The sequence below is a fragment of the Orcinus orca genome, chromosome 20 (assembly GCF_937001465.1).
Source record: "Orcinus orca chromosome 20, mOrcOrc1.1, whole genome shotgun sequence".
Lineage (NCBI taxonomy): Eukaryota > Metazoa > Chordata > Mammalia > Artiodactyla > Delphinidae > Orcinus > Orcinus orca.
Window position 1 is genome coordinate 14,432,303 of NC_064578.1, and position 21,037 is coordinate 14,453,339.

The 21,037-nt window shown below is 41.2% G+C and overlaps 1 protein-coding gene across 15 annotated transcripts in view; it reads right to left on the minus strand.

Annotated features, from left to right (window-relative positions):
- ZNF19 (zinc finger protein 19) overlaps positions 1-21,037 on the minus strand; it is a 134,208-nt gene that overhangs the window by 109,689 nt on the left and 3,482 nt on the right. For 14 of the 15 annotated variants that reach the window (XM_033434328.2, XM_049703902.1, XM_049703903.1 and 11 more), the window contains exon 2: positions 15,043-15,120. The exons of the other annotated variant lie outside the window; for it this stretch is intronic. The gene's annotated coding sequence lies outside the window, so the exon portion shown is untranslated. The remainder of the gene's footprint in view (positions 1-15,042; positions 15,121-21,037) is intronic. 15 annotated transcript variants of the gene reach the window in all.

A 21,037-nucleotide genomic window follows, 5' to 3' on the forward strand; every position in this document is an offset into this window, starting at 1 on the left:
CGAGTAGGCACTTTGCCAGCTGGGTCTTTGACGTTAATTTATATGGGCTTTAAAGGAGTGAATTTATCCTAATACCTAAACCCAAGCCACTCTAGACCCTCCTCGAGAGCCTAGAATCTCCCAGGTAAATGCTTCTTGCCTCTCCAAACCTTCCAAAACTATGAAAATTTCCCCAACGTTGAAAATAAGGCCAGGGCAGTAGGTGAGGGTGCAAACAGAGTGAAGAGGGCCAGTGAGGGGGAGAGACAGTGATAGACTCGACCATCTCTGATTTCCCCTCTGACATTTCAGCCTCTACCTGAATTGTCTTAAGGTTAGCAACTTCCTTAGGAACCATCTCTGTGGGATGCTGGAGTACAGAGCTGCTTGCTTTTCCATCTCCAAATGAGTCACCCATCCCAAGACAAGGAAAGAGACTAGCCACATGGAAATCTCAGGATCTTATTTAAGATCTACTTTAAAACAGCTTTAAATTTCCTATATTCCAAGTCCTAAGTCAGATGAGGTCCAGACAGCTAGTAGCCATCCTCTTGAAAGACAGCCTATACACTACCCTATATAGGAGCCACTGGCAGCTGTTTAGATTTAAATAAGTTAAAATTAAAATAAAATTCAGTTCTTCAGTTGCACTAGCCATCTTTCAAGTACTCAATAGCAACGTGTGGCTAGTGGCTACTGTACCAGACAGCACAGATATAAATCATTTCCATCACTGCAAAAGTTCTATTGGACAGTTCTGGTCTAAATTAATTTCTATTTGTTTGTAGCATCTTATCCTTAACCTCAAATTGCACCCTGCCCAAAAATGTTTAGAGAATATATAACAATACTATAATGGCACTTTTATATAACATAAAACTGTGCAGTATAAAATCATGCTACATAACCTCTAAAACTCTGACCTAGTCGCGCTTCCTTAGGCAGCGGCCATGGTGGGACAAGAGGATCCAGTGCAGCGAGAGGTTCACCAGGACGGGGTGAACTAGGAGTACATTGAGGTCATCACCAGCAGCAGCAAGAAAATTGCAGACTTTCTCCACTCGTTTGATATCGCAGACTTTCTCCACTCAAGACTCGCAACACTAAACGAGAAACTGACAGCTCTTGAACAGAGAACAGAGTACACTGAATGAAGCGAGGGTGACAAGCGGTGAGACCCTCACCTATAATTGTGCCATGCTGCTGCTAGGAAGTTCCTTTTGCAGAACAAAAAGGCCTCGTGGGAAAGGCCCCAGCAGTCTTCAGTTCCTTCCTCTCTCCTTAAAGAACAACAGGGCTTATTCTTGTTTTTCTTTATTTCAAAACTGTGACCTTTGGGCTCTGCCATGTACACCCAGCAGTGTGATGTGGCGCGTGGGAAGGAGTCCAGGGGAACTCTCAGAAACAACAGTAGGCACTTTACCTCTTCAGTAACACTTTGTACAACTACTTGTCAACACATTTGAGGCGCTAAGAGCCAAAAGCCTGAGACTCTGTCCAGGTCCTCCCCACCTTTCTCTCTCTCTCTCTCAGCCTTTCCTTACAGCTCTCATTGTCTCTGCATTGCTTCTATAAATAGTCTGTCTCCTCCCCAACTTTGGCCAGGGGTGGGAAGCATTCCTGGCTGAGGAGCCCTGGTGAGGTGGCTGCCAGAGAATGTTGTTGCTAACCCATCAGTTTCTTGTCCTTTTGGGAAGGTCAAGGCCAGGCCTCCACTTGGCTTGAAAAGGGACATTTTTAGAGTTTTCTTTCTGTCACTTGAGGTGTCTTAACCTTTCATCTTTCCCTAATAAACTCCTCAACTTTAAAATAAATAGATAAATAAATAAAACTCTGACCCAGTGCTGAGCGAGACTTAGAGAGCAATGGAACATCTCCTATTGAAGCACTCAGGCGGCTGGCACCAGAGTTCAGGGATGCGAGTGGCAGTACACTCAGTTATGAAACATGGGGAATTCGGGGAGCTGAGAACCCATGATGGCTATAGAGGACTGTGCTCTGCAAAACAGCCTTTCCACTCTGGAGGTATCTGTTCCAGCCCCCAACCCCCAAATAGGAAGGCATTTGTTTGCCTCCCAAGCCTATTGAGCTGCATGAGATCTAAGGATGAGTTTGAACATAGATGAGGGATGAATTTGATCTAAATTTCTCAGGGCTAGTAATTAGGTTTGGGGAATGAGCTCTTTCATGTCTAGAGAAAACATAATGGCCTGAAATGCCTAATTGGGGGCTTCCCCAGTGGCGCAGTGGTTGGGAATCTGCCTGCCAATGCAGGGGACATGGGTTCTAGCCCTGGTCCGGGAAGATCCCACATGCCACAGAGCAACTAAGCCCGTGCACCACAACGACTGAGCACGTGCTCTAGAGCCCGCGAGCCGCCACTACTGAGCCTGTGTGCCACAACTACTGAAGCCCACGCGCCTAGAGCCCGTGCTCTGCAACAAGAGAAGCCACCATGATGAGAAGCCTGCGCACCGCAATGAAGAGTAGCCCCTGCTCGCCACAACTAGAGAAAGCCCGTGCATAGCAACGAAGACCCAACGCAGCCAAAAATAAATAAATTTAAAAAGAATGTGGGCTCTAGAACTGGGTTGCCTGGGTGACTTTGCTATCACCAGTTGGGTGACCTCAGCAAGTCCCTTAACATCTCATGTCTCAGTTCCCTTACCTGTAGGGTGGGTAGAATAATAGTCGTACCAACTCCTTGGAGTTGCCAGGAGAACTAATGAGTTAATACACGGAACATGCTTAGAAAGCATCTGCTGCTCACTATTGTTAGCTGTGAATATCTTGGTAACAACACTGGTCTCGGCTCTCAAGGACTGTCTTCCATAATTTCTGGTAACATCCTTATTAAGATGATGTTTAACAGCAGATCACAAACCCTTTATGGCATTTCTGATCATAATGATACCATTAGGAGATTGATAATTTTCTGATATTCTAGTTTCTCAATATCTGTAGTTCTCAACCAGAGGTGACTTTGCCCCCCAGTGGACATTTGGCAACGCCTAGAGACATTTTTGGTTGTCACACTTTGGGAGGGGGGTGTTTCTGGAATCTCCTGGGGAGGGGCCTAGAGTGCTGCTAAACCTACAATGTACAGGAAAGCCCTCCCTTAACTAATATATGATTAGTATATAAAGGACAAAGAGCTAATGATTCAAATAAATTTCTCTTCCATCTTCATTCAATTACATTCAATCTCACTCAAATGAGATTGAAAGCGTCTTGACTGGGGAGATGTCATAACCTGGGCTCTTTTGATACCCACTCCAGTCATCTGAAAGGGAGAAGTGGAGGAGACATTATACCAATACAGCACCATGGAAGTCTGATGAGAGGAAGTGAGTGCAGCCAGGCTTCCCGGTCACTCACTGGCCAATCTATGCCTTAACCAGTCTTTGCTTGCATCCACCCTAATTCAGTCAGCTGTAGCTTGAAGAGAAGAGCTTAAAGGGGCAAAACATGGTCATTTAGGGCCTTGGGGAAGATGGGCAGACAAATGAAGCCATGAGCAGACACTGTGCTAGACAAATGAGTTGTCTAACATGTCTGAGAACAGAAGAATCACTGACAAACGTCAAAAAGTTCCATGGGCACCACAGAGTTTACATCACAGTTCCTCAACCTTTTTTTTATTATCACCCCCTCACCCTCAAGAAGCTTTTTTAGACATTTTTTCCCTAATTGCACCTCTGCCATGAAATGTTAATACCGTAAATACACTGCATGTCTGTTTTTGTATGGTGGCCCTTTGGAGGGTCACAAACCACCATAATATCTACTCTTTCTTTTTTGGCCTCCCCAAAACTGCTTTTCACCCCCTTGGTAATTTTCACCTCCATTGGGAATGCATGCTTTAGACTACTGTCCCCAGTATTTTTTAAACTCCTTTCCCACCCAGCTCCTATCTTTCTTTTCCTCAACATGTCTTTTCATTTGTCATCTCCCCAAATTATGTTCCTTGCTCTCACCAATGATAGCTGTACCCTGCTCATCAATAATTGAATGTGATTATGTAAAATAACACATATAAGTGTAATCTGTAAACTGTAAAGACCGTGAAAACGCTGGTTATTATTATTAGTAAAATAATAATACTAGTAATTCTTGACTGCTGTCCTCCCCGCCAGCCCTAATCCTAACCATTTGGCATGGTCCAGCTTTCCTTGCCAGTTTTCACACTGGCTTCTTATGATCCTGGATGAAAAATAAGGAAGCTAGTTTATGCTTTGTTTGTTTTTTAAATTTATGACAAGAGTTGGTAACAAATGGAATAGGAACGTAAAATAGGTTCATAAAGAATGAGGTACGTTTCAGAACAAGTTAGCCATTGCTCTACCCTAAATCAATGTGGACTTAAATGACTAACTGCCTATAATTTAAACATGCTGAATGAAAAGAAATAAAGGCTCCTATTATTTTATGTAGTGGTAAGGTGAATGATTATCTGATCCATCATGAACCAAACTATGAGACCTTAGCAGATGCAACACACACACACACACACACACACACACACACACACACACACACACACAGAGGCCATTCTAGAGGCAAATAAGCTTTAAAAAGTTGACTACACTAAATTTAACTGGGTTTTCAAATGTGAGACCCTCAGAACTTCAAATATGTTTATGTGTATATTAAGAAGGGATTAGAGTATATAGCAGTTCTCCCAAACTTCTTTGACCAAGGATGTTTTCATCCTGTTAACATCTGTCAGTAGAATGTTTAGAGAAAGAGCAGTTGGAGAAATGCTGAATTATCTTCAGCACTCATAACCCTGGACGTTCCCAGCACTCTGCCTTCTCCTTGCCTTCTCCCAAGCCCAAGCAGGCAAATTCTGAATGGAGAAAATCACATGAGGGCAGCTTAGTTCACAGGCAGTTATAATCACCTCCATCAATTTATGATCACTTCAACACTCACCTGCAACCCTTTCCCCTTCTCCATAAGGACTTTCAGGTTTAGAAAACCTTTCAAGATCCGTCCCTTGCATCCTTCTCTAATAACTCCCTCTTAGACTCCACTTCCCCCATCTCAAATGTGAAGTTCTACCAATGTACCATGTCTGGATCTTAGATCATGCTGCTTCTCCCACCTGGAATACCCTGTTCTGTCCCGCCTTCAACTTCTCTGGCTCATTTTTTTGATCCCTCAGTTCTCAACTAAAACATACCCTCTGGAAGTTTTTCCTGGCTTGATCCTTAAGCCTCTGTTGAATGCCACTTTTTTTTTTTTTTTTTTTTTTTTTTTTTGCATTACGCGGGCCTCTCACTGTTGTTGCCCCTACCGTTGCGGAGCACAGGCTCCAGACGCGCAGGCTCAGCGGCCATGGCTCACGGGCCCAGCCGCTCCGCAGCATGTGGGATCTTCGCGGACCAGGTCACGAACCCGCGTTCCCTGAATTGGCAGGCGGACTCTCAACCACTGCGCCACCAGGGAAGCCCTTGAATGCCACTTTTACATGCTTTCTATTATAGCATTTATCACACTGTAATAAAACTGCCCAATTTAAGCAGCCGCATAGCACAGGGAGATCAGCTCGGTGCCTTGTGACCACCTAGAGGGGTGGGATAGGGAGGATGGGAGGGAGGGAGATGCAAGAAGGAAGAGATATGGGAATATATGTATATGTATAACTGATTCACTTTGTTATAAAGCAGAAACTAACACACCATGGTAAAGCAATTATACTCCAATAAAGATGTTAAAAAAAAACCTGCCCAATTTATGTGTTCTTTGAGCTCTTTGAGAGCAGAGTCTATCTTATTCACCATGGTATAACCAATGCCTAGCACAGTTCCTAGCATCTAGTAGGCACACAATAAATATTTGTTTAATAAACGAAAGCTTGATCTCAGCCTCATTTTATGTAAAGGGATCAGTCTTTATGTAATACTTTTTAAAAGGCCAATCACAGAAACACAGTGACATATTTAAAGATTCAGATAAGAAATAACCAACATTTAAGAGTTTCCTGTCTGAGTGAAATAAGGGAAGTTGAATCTTAAAGCCAACAGCTCTGAAGTGCTAGGTCAAGTGGGGTGGCAGGTGGGAGGGTGGATAAAGCAGAGATTCAAAAATTAAGTTGAATTGTATTTCTAATAGTGATACAAGGGCTTCCCTGGTGGCGCAGTGGTTGAGAGTCCGCCTGCCGATGCAGGGAACACAGGTTCGTGCCCCGGTCAGGGAAGATCCCACATGCCGCGGAGCGGCTGGGCCCGTGAGCCATGGCCACTGAGCCTGCGCGTCCGGAGTCTGTGCTCCACAACGGGAGAGGTCACAACAGTGAGAGGCCCGCGTACTGCAAAAAAAAAAATATATATATATATATAGTGATACATATCATCATAGCAAGAGAAGCTGCAAATTATGCTGGTTGTCTAAAGAGCTGCATGTGTTCACAGGGTGTATGAACTAACCAATTGCCTTCTGGATGCAGTTGGCAAATATTTGCTTAGTGATTGCCTTGCAACTGTTTCTTAGCCAAATCTCCAAGCAGAAAATTTATGGCTTGTTTTTTTTATTGCCTCTCCACCCTCATAATGGCAAAATTTTATTTAATGAATGTCTTGGGGGAATAGAGTCACCTTTGATTCTTTCTTTTCTTTCACTTTCCACAATCCTGTCCATCAGCAAGTCCTGTTAGCTTGACTTCCAAAATGTACCCTGAATCAGACCATCTCCACTCAACATCTGCACTGCTACAATGTTCATCCAAACCAACTTCAAATCTCACCTGAACTGCTGCCAGAACCTCCTAACAGGCCTCTTCTTGCCCTGCTCTCATAGTTCACCTCCCACTTACTAACCAGAATGACCTATCTAAAGGGTAAATTAGATGCCAATTCTCCGCCTAAAGTCCTCCAGTAAATTATAGCCCAGGTGACTGTAAAAAGGAGAATGGATAAATAAGTTGGTAAACTCATATCATGCAATACTATTCAGTAATAATATTAATAGTTGATACATGCCACATGGATGCCTCGCAAAAGCATTAGGCTAAGTGAAAGAAGTTCTACATGAAAGAGTTCATACTATATGATTTCTTAATATGTACAGTTGTAGACCAGGAAAAAACTAATATACGGTAGAAAAAAATAATAACAGTGGTTGCCTCTGAGGGCGGGGAGGTCATGGTGATTGACGGGGAAGAGATATGAGGGAACTTTGTTGGGTGATAGAAATATTTCATATCCTGACAGGAGTTTGGGTTGCACAGGTGCGTGAATCTATCAAAACTCAATGACTGTAAACTTAAGATTTATGTACTTCATTGTATGCAAAAGTTACCTCAAAAGAAAAAAAAACTGCAAACAAATATTGAATTCTAGTTAATGATACACATGTGAGAGAATTTAGAAGTTACTGATGTCTGCAACTTACTTTGCATTGCATCCAAAAATACATCAGAGTGAATGATAGATAAATGGACAGATATGATACAACAATTATAACAAAATGTTAATGGTAGAATCTTAGTAAGGAGAATATGGGTATTCACTGTGAAATTCTTCCAACTTTGCTGTTTAGAATTTTTCATACTAAAACATGATGGGGAAATAAAACGCCTAAGGTGACCACACTTCTGGAATGGCAGCGTGAGAAGCTCATCTCCCCACTGAAACATTTAACTAGTGAAAATTATTTTTTAAAAAACCAACCATTTAAAATCTCTGGATATTGTCCTAAGAGTATACAGAAAGTGGAGAAACATTTATTCAAGAAAGTTTAGTAAATCTTGATAAGAACAGTAAGAGTCTATGGTATTTGAGCCACTGTCTGATTCTATCTCCTCCCAGCTCACTGTGACATAAGTTCTACTTCAAGCAGGGAGGTCAAAGAAGACAGGACTCCCTTTCCCTTCAGCTCCTAGTCTAGGAGTATGGTTTCACCTAAGGAAGGGCAAGTGGCCAGCATGTCATCCCTTTTTCTGGCAGGGGCCTGGACTGGGACTCCCTTCCAAATCCCAGGTCCCACTCATAGGGTGGAAGTTTTACCTAGGCACAGAAGGCTGAGAATATTGGGTCCCAATTGCCCCCACCCCAGCTCACTCATAGATGCCATGCCAGGAGGGCAAGCCCAAAAGACTAGGGGCTGCCATCCACATCCAACGCCCTACTCGTGGAGCAACCCAGGTTTATCACTTCAGAAGAAGTGGACAACAGCCCCTGCCCATGCCCTACTCTAATGCAGTAGTACAGGCATTCTGTTGGAAGGCGGGGGAGAGGGAGGCCATAAGAACAGAGAGCTCAGACACTTCTCTGGTGGCGCAGTGGTTAAGAATCCACCTGCCAATGCAGGGGACACGGGTTCAATCCCTGGTCCGGGAAGATCCCACATGCCGCGGAGCAACTAAGCCCATGTGCCACAACTGCTGAGCCTGCACTCTAGAGGCCGCGAGCCACAACTACTGAGTCTGCGTGCCTAGAACCTGTGCTCCACAACAAGAGAAGCCACTGCAATGAGAAGCCTGAGCACCACAACGAAGAGTAGCCCCCACTCACCACAACTAGAGAAAAGCCCACACGCAGCAACGAAGACCCAACGCAGCCAAAAATAAATTAAAAAAAAAAAAAAGAACAGAGAGCTCAGTAGCTCTCCCAAAGAGGACATACTTTATTGGGAAGACAATGTGGGGAAGTTCATGCATAAGGGTATTGTCAAAAACAATGGAGATTTTCGTGGTAAACAGTTAAGAGGAGGCTCTTAGCTCCATTAAACTAGCAGCAACAAACAAAATAGTAGCCCAGCTAGAAGTTTAAGAGAGTAAACCAGGGAAAGAGACAGATAAGAAGGGCCTTTCTGAGCTCAGAGCAAGCCTCAAAGACTGCCCCCACAAAGGGGTCTGACTTTAGCTGGATCACACTGTGGAACAATTTATGCCCCAGACTTTGCCAAAAACAACAGAGCAGTCAGCTAGCAATTACTGGAGGCTAAAGGCTGTGAGTGTTACAGTAAAGTCAGGTCACCTAGCAGCTTAACAGGGAGACCAGGGAAAGAGAGCACTGCTAAAACTACAATAATCCCTGGTGGTCAGAAGACTGTGCACATAGTCAAAGCTTCACTCTTTGAGGAGCAACATCAGAGACTACACACTGTGGAGAAAATATTGATAGAATTCTGTGAACTAGTCCAGGCAAGTCACTGAAGAAATAAATAAGAAAACAAGCCCCAGGTGAGAGAGGGTTCAAAATCCAGAGTTGCTACAACATATTATTGTAGCAATGTTCCATTTTCAACAAAAAAATTATGAGACATGCAAAGAAACAGGAAAATGTGACCCATGACAAGAAGAAAAAAAAAGTAGGCAACAGAAACTGCTTTGGTGGGGGCCTAGATGTTGAACTTAACAAAAACTTCAAAGCCCCTATTGTAAATATGTTCAAAGAACTAAAGGACACCATATTTAAGGAATTAAAGGAAGGTATGTTGACAACATCTCATCCAACAGAGAATATCAGTAAGAGAGTTATAAAATGTTTAAAAAATAAATAAATAAAAATGAAGACACAAAATACCAAAACTTATAGGATGGAGCTAAAACAGTGCTCAGAGGGAAATTTTTAGCTATAAATGCCAATGTTAAAAAAAAAAAAAAAGGAAGATCTCAAATCAATAAACTAAATTTCCACCTTAAGTAACAGGGGGGGAAAAAAGCAAACAAAACCCAGAGCAAGCAGAAAGAAGAAAACAATAAAAATTAGAGTGGAAATTATCGAAATAGAGAACAGGAGGGGAAAAAAAAGAAAAGAAAAAATAAAAGCTAATTTCATTCTTTGAAAAGATCAACAAAACTGACAAACTTTTAGCTAGACTGACCAAGAAGAGAGAAGACTAAAATCACTAAAATCAGAAATGAAAGAGGGGACATTACTACTGACCTTACAGGAAAAAAAAGAATTATAAGAGAATACCATGAAGAAACATATGCCAACAAATTATATAACAAACGAAATGGACAAAGTCCTAGGAAGACACAAACTACCAGAATCAACTAAAGAAGAAACAGAAAGTCTGGAAAGGCCTATAACTAGTAAAGAGATTGGATTAGTAATTTAAAACTTCCCCCAAAGAAAATCCCAAGCCCAGATGACTTTACTGGTGAATTTCACAAAACATTTAAAGAATTAATATGAATCCTCTCAAACTCTTCCAAAATATAGGAGAGGAGGAAACACTTCTCAATTCGTTCTATGAAGCCAGTTTACTCTGATACAAAAACCAGAAAGACATGTTACCAAAAAAACCTACATACCAATATCTCTTATGAATATGGACACAAAAGCCTCAACAAATACTAGCCAACTGAATGCAGTAGTATATAAAGAGAATTATACACCATAACTAAGTGGGAATTATCCTAGGAATGCAAGGTTGATTTTACATTGGAAAATCAATTAATTTAATGCACCACATTAATAGAATAAAGGACAAAAACCATTTGATCATCTCAATAGGTGCAAGAAAAAAAAAAAAGCATTTGACAAAAATCCAAAAACGTTTCATGATTAAAAATACTCAGTAACCTAAGAATAGAAGGGAACTTCCTTAAACTGAAACAAAGGACATCTATAAAAAACTCACAGCTAATATCATAATGGTGAAGAAATGAATACTTCCCCCCACAAGACCAGGAACAAGACAAGCATGTCCATTCTCACCCTTTTATTCAATAATATATTGGAGATTCTATCCAGGGCAATTGAGCAAGAAAGAAATGGCATACAGATCGAAAAGGAAGAAGTAAAATGATCTTTATTTGCAGATAACATTATCTTATATATAGAAAATCCTAAGGAATCCACTAAAAAAATATTAGAACTAATAGAGGAGTTTAGCAAGGTTGCAGGATACAAGATGAATAAACAAACACCAATTCTACTTCTACATACTAGCAAACAATTCAAAAATGAAATTCAAAAAACAATTTACAATAGCATCAAAAATAAAGTACTTAGTAATAAATTTAACAAAAGAAGTGTAAAACCTGTATATTGAAAAGTATAAAAAACTGTTGAAAGAAATAAAAAGATCTAAATAAATGGAAAAATATCCTATGTTCATAGAGAAGAAGACTTAATACTGCTAAAAGGGTAATACTCCCCAAGCTGATCTACACATTCAATGTAATCCCTATCAAAATCGCAGGTGGCTTTTTTTTGCAGAAACTGACAAGCTGATACTAAAATACTGTGGGAAAAAACAAAGCTCTGATTTCAAAATTTACTACAGAGCTACAGAAATTAAGACAATGTGGGGATTTCCTTGGTGGGGCAGTGGTTAAGGATCCGCCTGCCAATGCAGGGGACATGGGTTCAAATCCTGGTCCGGGAAGATCCCATGTGCCACGGAGCAAATAAGCCCGTGCACCACAACTACTGAGCCTGTGCTCTAGAGCCCATGAGCCACAACTACTGCAGCCCGTGTGCCTAGAGCCTGTGCTCCACAACAAAGAGAAGCCACCGCAGTGAGAAGCACACACACCGCAACAAAGAGTAGTCCCTGCTCACCGCTACTAGAGAAAGCCCGTGCACAGCGTCGAAGACCCAACGCAGCCGAAAAATAAGTAAATAAATTTATTTTTTTAAAAAAGGCAATGTAGTAGTAGTATGAAGACAGACAAATAGATCAATGGAATAGATCGATCAATCCATGCATAAATGGTCAAATGATCTTTCAAAGGGTGCCAAGACGATTCAATGAGGAAAGAATAGTGTTTTTCTTTTTGTTTTTTATAAATGTACTTATTTTTATTTATTTATTTTTGGCTGCATTGGGTCTTCAATGCTGTGCGTGGGCTTCCTCTAGTTGCGGCGAGCAGGGGCTACTCTGCTTGTGGTGCGTGTGCTTCTCACCGCGGTGGCTTCTCTTGTTGCAGGGCACGGGCTCTAGGCGGGCTTCAGTAGTTGTGGCTTGCAGGCTCTAGAGCACAGGCTCAGTAGTTGTGGCGCATGGGCTTAGTTGCTCTGCGGCATGTGGGATCTTCCTGGACCAGGGCTCAAACCCACGTCCCCTGCACTGGCAGGTGGATTCTTAACCACTGTGCCACCAGGAAAGAATAGTTTTTTCAACAAATGGTGCTAGGACAATTTGATATCCATATGTAAGAGAATGAAGTTGGACCTCTACCTCACACCATATACAAAAATTAACTATTATCTATTATCATAGGCCTCTTATGTAAGAGCTAAGACTATAAAACTCTGAGAAGAAAACATAGAAGTAAGTCTTCATGACTCTTGGTTAGGCAGTGGTTTCTAGGGTATGACATTAAAAGCACATGCAACTAACGAAAAAAGAGATGTTGAACTTAATTAAAATTAAAACCTTTTGTGTTTCAAAGGACACCATCAAGAAAGTGAAAAGACAACCTGCAGAATGGGAGAAAATATGTGCAAATCATATATCTGATAAGGAACTTGTATCTGGAATATATGAAGAACTGTTACACTTCAACAATAAAAAGATAAATAACCTAATTTAAATGTATATATGTGTAACTGAATCACTTTGCTGTACACGTGAAACTAACACAACACTGTAAATCAACTATACTTCAATTTAAATAAATAAAAATTATACAGTGCTGTATGTCAATTATATCTTAATAAAACTGTAAAAAAAAAAACAGTACATAAGAAAACACAATGAGATACCCACTAAGATTGCTGAAATAAAAAGATAATAAATGTTCGGCCGATCCTCAAAAGGTTAAACATAGAGTCACCATATGAAATAGCAATCTCACTCCTAGTTACGTGCCCAAGAGAAATACAACCTTTTACCCACACTTGCATACAAAATCTTGTATGTGAATGTTCATAGCAACATTATTCATAATAGCCAAAAAGTGGAAACAACCCAAATGTTCATCAACTAATGAATGGATAAACACAAGTAGCATATTTATACAGTGTAATACTATTCTGCATAAAAAGGAATGAAGTACTGATACATGCTACAACATGGATAAACCTTATGGATGTTTTATCCATAAAAATGGATAAACATTATGCTAAGTGAAAAAAGTCAGTCACAGAAGACTATATATTGTATTATTCCATTTACATGAAATGGCCAGAATAGGCATATTCATACACACAGAAAATATATTAGTAGTTGCCTAGGGCTGGGGGTGAGAGCGGGGTGTGAAGGTAGAAAGTGAATATTAATGGCTATGGGATTTCTTTTGGGGGTGATGAAAATGTTCTAAACTTGATGGTGGTGATGGTTGCACAATTCCGTGAACATATTAAAAAACGTTGAATTGTACACTTTAAATGGGTGAATCGTATATGAATTATGTCTTTTTTTTTCGCCGTGCAGCTTGCGGGATTCTAGTTCCCTAACCAGGGATTGAACCTGGGCCCTTGGCAGTGAAAGTGCGGAGTCCCAACCACTGGACCGCCAGGGAATTCTCTGAATTATGTCTTAATAAAGCTGTTAAAACAAACAAAACAGAAACCTCCAGGGGTTTCCAACCCACGTGGCCCTTCTCTCCTCATTCACTTACCTGCATCCATGTTCTCCACTTTCTACCAAATTTCCTGGACTTTGTATGTGTGGTTCCTGCTTAGAACATTCTACCCCAAATTATCTCAAGCTGACCTTATTATTATTTACTTTCGATTCAAATGAATCCTCCTCAGAGACATTTTCCCTGACCATCCCAAGTAAAGCAGTCTCTCCCCCTTAAAATGGTCTCTTTTATATTCTGTCAAGGAACTAAAAAATAAAGTAATTCAGATATTCAGCTGATGCGTGTCAGGTAGCACCTCAAAATTAGCTAACTCCCTGAGCTGCAGCAGAATTGGAGTTTTTATAAGGCAAGAGCAGAAAGGGGTATATGGTTATGGTATTGTCCCAAGCTGCAATTTTCTTTATCTGTAACTGCTGCAAAACACTGCAGTTTAAAAGGGTGGGATATATTGGGATATTCCTGCCTCTTTCTTGTAATTGCTGGTGTAGTCTTATTTTGGTAGCAGTTGAAAGGGTTCTTTTGAGAGCTATCTTTAAGCCTTCTCAATCATCTAATGCTAATTAAGTTCATGGGAAGGACTGACAGAAAGGGGGAAAAAAGGAAAGGAAAGGAGAAAGAAAAAAAAGGAGGTAAAGCCTGAAACAAGGAAAAGCAGGGTCTGTTTCAATTCTTTAGAACATGTCTCAGTATCTGAAATTGTCTTAGTTATTTGTTTGCATGTTTATTTTCTGTCTCCTCTACCACTAGGATGTTTCTGTCTTGTTTGTCCACATAGTAGATGCTTAATATGTGGTGGCTGATTGACCAAATTCCACACCAACATGATAATCTAAGGTGAAAGGATGAGCAAATATTTTGGAACTTTCTAACCACTCTTCTCATTTCTCGGGACTATAACGAACTGTCACCTCAGTGCTTAGAGAATTAAAAATTCTTGGGTCATACCTCCACAGACTGGTTCATCCGTGCTTTAACTATACATCTGCCTGCCTACAGAAACAAATATTTTAAAAGGTAAGGAAAAATCTGTGTGACAGTCTGAGCAGTGCTTCCATTGCCTCGAACTCGACACTAGGATTGTTGATTATATAGGAGGAACTGGAACAAACGTACTGCAATTTTATGCAGGGGTTTCACGTCTTTAATTCAAGCTTGCTTCTTCCTACAAGTAGGAGTGAAGTCATTGTGCTTAGTTACTTCTGCAATTGCTAGAGGCTAGGAACAAAGACTCAAAGAATTTAAGTGCTGGAAGGAACCTCAGGCATTACTTAGCTTCTTTCTTTCTTATCAGATGTTTCTTATCGTCTGTATCCAAAATATCAAGGTTTTACCTTCTAAGAACACTTCCCTGCTCAAAGCTTTTTCTCAGACAAGCACCACTGGCATTACCTAGAAGTCTGTTTGGAAATGCAGAATTTCAGACCCCATTCCAGAGCTATGTAGTCCGAATTTGTAATTTCACATGACCCCCAGGTGACTGGTGTGCAGTCTGAGAAGTGCCGCAGCACTTCTGGACATGCTGAACCAGTGCCTACTATCTCCAACAGCATGCATTTATCATTAGCACTTACCTGCAAGCTGGACCAATGGAACAAGGAAAATTCATAAGTGAAAAGTTTTCCCAAATGTCCCCTGTAGAATTCAAAGACCTGTGTATTAGGGAAAGAAAAGAAGAGGCTCAAAGGACAAAACTCAAAAGTAATTACAAAGCTTACTGGTAAAATAGTGATAATTGTTTTGAACTGGGTGATGAATACATTGAGATTCATTAAACTACTCTCTCTACTTTTGTGTATATTTGAAAGTTTCATAATAAAAATTTTAATTGTGTTTTATTCACACTTGTTTATCTTTTTTTTTTTTTTTTTTGGGCCATGCCGTGTGGCATGAGGGATCTTAGTTCCCCAACCAGGGATTGAACGCTTGCCCTCTGCATTGGGAGTGCAGAGTCTTAACCAATGAACCACCAGGGAAGTCCCCTGAAAATTTCATAATAAAATATTTTTTTAAAAAGTAGTCTCAAGTTTGGGACTTCCCTGGTGGCACAGTGGGTAAGACTCTGCACTCCCAATGCAGGGGGCTCAGGTTTGATTCCTGGTCAGGGAACTAGGTCCCACATGCATGCCGCAACTAAAAGTTCGCATGCCACAACTAAGGAGCCCACGTGCTGTAACTAAGACCCAGCACAACCAAATAAATAAAAATTAATTAATTAAAAAAAAAGTAGTCTCAAATTAGTGATAACTACCAGTCCCACCAAGAGGCACTTGTGGTGAGAAAGTGTAGTCAAGAATGTTGTGTATCTTGGGACCTCCCTGGCAGTCCAGTGGTTAAGACTTCACCTTCCAATGCAGGGGGTGTGGGTTTGATCCCTGGTCAGGGAGCTAAGATCCCACATGCCTCAGGGCCAAGAAACTAAAACCTAAAACAGAAGCATTATTATTTTTTTAAGAATGTATTTATTTATTTATTATTTATTTATTTGTTTGGCTGTGTTGGGTCTTCGTTGCTGCACGAGGGCTTTCTCTAATTGCAGCGAGCAGGCGTTATTCTTCATTGCAGTACGCGGGCTTCTCACTGTGGTGGCTTCTCTTGCTGCAGACCACGGGCTCTAGGCACGCAGGCTCCAGTAGTTGTGGCTCATGGGCTCAGTAGTTGTGGCTCGTGGGCTCTAGAGCACAGGCTCAGTAGTTGTGGTGCATAAGCTTAGCTGCTCCGCGGCATGTGGGATCTTCCCCAGACCAGGGCTCAAACCCATGTCCCCTGCATTGGCAGGCGGATTCTTAACCACTGAGCCACCAGGAAAGCCCCTAGAAGCATTACTGTAACAAATTCAATAAAGACTTTAAAAATGGTCCACATCAAAAAATCTTTAAAAAAAAAAGGAAGGTTGTGCATCTGCCGCAAAGTGAAGGCTGAAGGGGAATGCGGAAGAACTAAGGTTTATGGACCAGACCCCTTAGGTACATTCCTTCATTTAATCCCCCATCACAGCTGTGTTACGTAACACCACCTTAACCAAGTGATTGAATTTAGCATCACCAATCCTGGGACAAAATGGTACTGTATGCCCCCAGGTGGAGAGTATGGGGAAGTACACATCCTCGTTGATGCGGTCCTCTCACCAAAAATGTCTCACCTGAATCTAAACAGGAGGCAGCAAACGCTGAACAGAGGACATTCTACCAGACAATGGGCCTGGACTCTTCCAAAGTGTCAACATCATGACAGACAAAAGATTTAAAAAGTAAGGTGAAGTGCTTTAAATTAAAGGAGACTAAAGAGGTATGACATCTAAATGCAATGGGTGAACTTTGATTGGATCCTAGATTCAAAAAAGTCATTGTGGGGACTTCCCCAGTGGTCCAGTGGTTAAGACTCCGTGCTTCCAATGCAGGGGGCACAGGTTCGATCCCTGGTCAAGGAACTAAGATCCGGCATGCATGCGGTGTGGCCAAAAAAAAAAAAAAAAAAGAATCATCTAATACACTGTCCATTTTCCAAGTTTCTAATTGTCCCCACAATGACTTTTTATTTTAATAAATTTATTTATTTATTTTGGCTGCAATGGGTCTGTTGTGGCAGCGTGAGGGCTCTTCGTTGCGGTGCGTGGGCTTCTCTGGTTGTAGCGCGCGGGCTTAGTTGTGGTATGTGGGATCTTAGTTCCCTGACCAGGGATTGAACCTGGGCCTCTGCATTGGGAGCACACAGTCTTAACCACTGGACCACCACGGAAGTCCCCAAGATGATTCTTTAAAAAATACATATTAAATGTACTGGGTGTGACTAAAACAACAACAACAACCTTATGAGGTAAGTGGTAACCCTCTTGTAGAGACTGGGAAACTTAAGTTCAGAGAGATAAAGGGACTTGCTCAAGAATCCACAGCTGGTAAATGGCAGCGCCAAAACAGGCTCAGATCTCCCTGACTCCAAAGTACAAGCTCCTGGCTGGTGGATGCTTCTTCTTCTGCAGCATCCCCAGGCAGCAAGAGATAGGGCTGTGTCTCCAAGGAGATGGTAAGGGTGCATTGCTATGCCGAGAGCAGTCGTTCATTTATTCAAAATTTAATTTCTGTGTGACAATAATAAGCAAAAACAGGCAGTCCCTAGACTCAGGTTGCTTACAGCCTAGTGGAGGAGACAGATGTTGATCAAATGTTGGAAACACTCAAAGGAATATATATATATATATATATATATATATATATATAAAACAAAAGGAGATCAGAGCAATGAAGAAAAGGAAGCTGACCAAAGCAGAGGGTCAGCAGAAGACTTCTATGAGTTGTGCTTTAAAGACTGAATAGAAGTTAATGATACAGACAGAAGGAAAAGTGTGTGAGCAAAAGGCCTATGGCAGGAGGGAGCATGACCTTGCAGTAGGAGAGGCCCAAGAGCCGGTAGGTGTGTGGTGCAAGGTAAGAATGGAGGAAAGTAGGCAGGGTCTGACCATGTAGGACCTTAAAGGCCATGCTAGGAATTCTGTTCAATTTTAAAAGCAATGGAAAGTTACTAAAGGGTTTAAGCAAGTGACAACATGAGATTTCAAGTTTAAAAAAAAAAAGAAACACTTTGGCTGCAACGTACCAGTTAAGAGATTGTGGTAACCTGTGGTTACTTGTATTAGAATGAGCAGTGGAGATGGAAGGGGATATTTGGGCAGACTGGATATGGGGAAATGCAGGAAAAAGAGGTACTGAAGATGTCTTAGGTTTGTAGCTTGTGCAGTTGGATGGAGATGCCATTCTCTGAGAGAAGGAGCACTTGGAAGAAGGCCAGATATGGGAAGATGTAACGTGAGTCATATCTTGGAAATGAAGAATTGGTGATGCTTTTGAGACTTCCAAGTGGAGATGCAAGAAGGCAGCTGGACGTGCAACTCTGAAGTTCAGAAAAGAAGTCTAGACTAGAGATGTACATTTGGGAGTCATCAACTTATGGCTACTGAAGCATGGATAAGGTGGCCTCAGAAAGGGAGGATTTAATCAATGGGAACCTCTGATTCTTAAAGGGAAGGCTTTGATGCAGAAATATTGGAAGGGAGCAGTAGGGGGGCTGAGTCACAAGCCTGAGCGAGAAGTGTGTTGGGAGAGAACCTCAGTGTCACTCTCACTGCTTCTAGAAGCAATGTGTTCCTGCCAGCAGTGGGGTCACCTTCACTATTTTTGGAGGATGGCTCATGCGTTTCTCTACCTGGTGGGCTCTACTATTCACCCTCTAGGCAAGCCTCTGCTGGCAGCCCCCATGTCTTCTGCCACTGCTTCCTGGGGGAAGGTGCTCTGCCGCCGGGTTTTTCTCCCAGTGTCCTTCCAGCTATACCATAATTTATTTTTTTGTTGTTTTTTTTTTGCGGTACGCGGGCCTCTCACTGTTGTGGCCTCTCCCGTTGTGGAGCACAGGCTCCGGACGCGCAGGCTCAGCGGCCATGACTCATGGGCCCAGCCGCTCCACAGCATGTGGGATCTTCCCGGACCGGGGCACGAACCCGTGTCCCCTGCATCAGCAGGCGGACTCTCAACCACTACGCCACCAGGGAAGCCCCCATAATTTATTTATTAAGCAATTAATTAGTTGACTAACCAATGCCTTAGTGATAGGCAATATTTGGGGGCAAAAATTATGGTATAACCATACGTTGGAATACTATGTAGCAGGAGAGAGAGAGAGAGAGAGAGAGAGAGAGAGAGAGAGAGAGAGAGAGAGAGAGAGAGAGAGAGGTGGAGAGAGACAGAGAGACAGAGAGAGGTATTTCTCTGTGTTCATATATGGAAAGCTCCCCAATTCCCCAATATACATACACTGTGAAAGAAAAAAGAAAAGTACAAAATTGTGATTTTATGCTATCTTTTGTACTAATGGGGAATATAAATCTGTATTACAATTTACTTATATACGCCTAGAGAAAGTGTGGAAGGATACATGGGACACTAAAAACAGTGACCCCATAGGGGATAAGGCAGGGTGGATTGCAGAGATGATAAATAAGGACGAAACTTATTATGACTCTTTACTTAAAATTTTCTGAACCTTGTGACTGTATCACCTATTCAAAAAATTAAATTTTAAAATATGGAAAAATGTAATTTTCCAATATGTTTCATATTTTATATTTTCTAATGAAACTGATTTTAGTGCTCCCACCCCCAAAGATAACATTTTGCAGACATATAATACAATATCGCAACCAGGATATTAACACTGATATAGTCAAGATACAGACAATTTCCATCACCATTGTGTGCTATGTTTTAAATCTTGAAGATGGATGGTCTATTAAATAAAATAACATGTTTTACAAATCAATGCGTTTAGTACACATTAAAAAAAAGTCTGGAAGGAAATTCAGCACAACAAAGTGGTAACAGTGTTCATCTCTGGTCACGAGGAATACCGGGGGGTTAAGTTTTTTTTTTTCCTTTTTAGTTTCATGGTAGTTTTCTGTTTTCTGAGGTGAAATTCACACAACATACAATTAACCATTTTAAACTGTATATTTCAGTGAAATTTAGTGTATTCATGATGTTGTACAACCACCTCTTTTTAGTTTCAAAACTTTTTCATCGCTCTAGAAGAAGACCCCATAGCCATTAAGTAATCACTCGCTAGCCTCCTATCGCCAGCCCCTGACAATCTGCTTTCTACCTCTATGGATTTGCCTACTCTCGATATTCCACACAGAAGGAATCACACAATATGTGACCTTTTGTGTCTGGCTTTTTTCACTTAGTATAATATTTTCAAGGTTCATCCAAGTTGTAGCAGTATCAATACTTCATCCATTTTTATGGCTAAATAATATCCCATTTTGTGTATACATCATAATTTGTTTCTCTGGTCATCCATTAATGGACATTTGGGTTGTTTCCACCTTATGGCTATATGGCTTATGGCTTAGTGCTGCCAAGAATATTCATGAACAAGTTTTTGTTTGGACTCCTATTTTCAATTATTTTGGATATAAATGTAGAAGTAGAATTGCCAACAATTCTGTTTCTCTTTTTGAGGAATCAACAAACTGTTTTCCACAGCAGCTGTACCGTTTTACAGTCCCACAAGCTGCATGTGAGAGTCCCTAACTACCCATAGCCTTGCCAACACTTGTTATTTTACCATTTGTCTGTTTATCATAGCCATCTTAGTGGGTGTGCAGTGATATCTCATTGTGGATTTGACTTGCATTTCCTTAACGATCAACAACGTCAAACATCTTTTCATGAGCTTATTGGCCACTGAGTAGCTTTTTTGGAGAAATGCCTCCAAAGCATGTGCTATTTTTAATTGTATCATTGATGATGTATTTTAAAACAGAGGGATTAAATTTTACATTACTGCTCCTAAATAAAATTTTCTCTTATTACTGATGAAAATTAAAATTTCGAAATGGTATCTCATTGCATTAGTTAAGGCAATGGAAGCTGCTATAACAAATCCCCAAATGTTTGATGGCTCAAACACAACTGAAGTTTCTTTCTTGCACAGATAAAGCCCAACATGTTCAGTAAATGGCTCTTCTCTAAGCAGTAATGCAGGTACTTGGGCTCCTTCCATTATGTGCTCTGCCAA